Below are 1,660 nucleotides of genomic sequence, written 5' to 3'. Positions count from 1 at the left end.
GAACTGACTCACCTACAACCAAGTTTGTTTGATACGAAACTAAGGGGTCCTGATATGGTTCCTTCTGCCAAATTAGACCACAGTGAATCAGGATGTGGGCACAGGACACAGGAGGGTTTGACTGTACTAGATTTTTAGGGGTCTGGACATACAAGCCAACTCATGGCTTTAGAAAAGAAAAGCATTTTAAAATAAAATCACCTTTTAAGTACCAACCAAATTACACGCATAGTGTAGAAAGCTGAGAGGTATTCACCAGCGAATACAAACATATTGTGTTGTCAACGGGGTATCCCTTGAATGGATGGTCACCATTTCCCTAGTGTGAATATGACTGGGTCCCCGTGAGATTTCATGTCCCGTCACTGGTGGCCTGGGAGTAAAGAGTTGTGCTGTCAACCCAAAGGCAACCATTTTGAATTCCCCACTTGCTCCAAAGGAGAAGGATGGCAGTCTCTTCCCAGAATGGTCTCTAAAGACCCAATGCAGAATCAGCGACAAGTCAGTTCCAACTTGAGAGCACATAGCAACATCTACTGCCCACAGGTTCTTTTTCTAGAAATTGAGGGCCTTGAGCTCAGTGTTCTCAATGGGTTTACCAGTTCTGTAACTTCATCCCTCGCTAGGAATCCTAATCTCTGGAAAAGGCACAGCCCTTGTCTCCTGGTAGCACTCCACCACTCTGAGGACTTAGTTTTCTCATCTGTGTAAATGGGTGGATGTGAGGAGTTAAGGGGCTGTATTTATAAAGTACTGACTTCCCAGTACCTCTTATTTACCTTGTAATAGATAGCTAAAATAATTTCTAAAAAGAAAGGAGAAACCCTGCTTTGGAGTTGTTGGGGTTTTTTTGGTTATTGTTGTTGTTGGGTACCATCTAGTCGGAACCAACCCATAGTTGACCCTCCAGAAGGTTTTCAGAGGCAGTTAATCACACAGGAGGAGACTGACTATTTCTCTCACACAGAGCAGTTGGTGGATTCGAACTGTGTACCTTCAAGGTTGCAGTGCAGCTTCTTGCCACTAGGCCACCAGAGTGGTGCAAATGTTAAGCATTAACATATTACTATTAACATATTACTACTAACTTGGAACTCTGGCAGCCTGTTGTTGTTGTGTACCGTTGGGTCAGAGCCGACCTATAGCTGACCCTCCAGCGGGTTTTCAGAGGCAGGAAAGTGCACAAGAGGAGACTGCCCATCTTTCTTCCACCGAGCAGCCAGTGGATTCAAACTGTGTGACCTTGGGTTTGCAGTGCAGTTTCTTACCACTAGGCTATCAGTGCTAAGGAATCGCACAGCCAACACAAAGCTGTGTGGTTCGCATCCCCCAGCTCCAGGGCAGGAGAATGATGAGAGGTCTCCTCCCGTGTTATTTACTGCCTCTGAAAACCCACTGGAGGGTCAGCACGATGCCACATGAAAAATGGGATGTACTCCTTAAAGGTCGCAGGCTGAGGCACCCTGCGGGGTACAGCTGTGCTCTGACCAGCGAGGCCTCCAGCGGTCAGCGCCTCCTCTACAGCACGACCTGGACTTCCCCACAGTTGTCACCGACCACCCGACCACGGTCGTGACAAGAAACTCGAGGGGTTTCTTGGTGAAGAGCAGGTGAGGGACGAAGTCGGCGAAAATGAGAGTCTGCACACCAGGATGATGTA

The sequence above is a fragment of the Elephantulus edwardii genome, unplaced genomic scaffold (assembly GCF_000299155.1).
Source record: "Elephantulus edwardii isolate Elephantulus edwardi_28Jun2011 unplaced genomic scaffold, EleEdw1.0 scaffold00268, whole genome shotgun sequence".
In the NCBI taxonomy this organism is placed as follows: domain Eukaryota; kingdom Metazoa; phylum Chordata; class Mammalia; order Macroscelidea; family Macroscelididae; genus Elephantulus; species Elephantulus edwardii.
Note: the sequence above shows the minus strand (reverse complement) of the source record.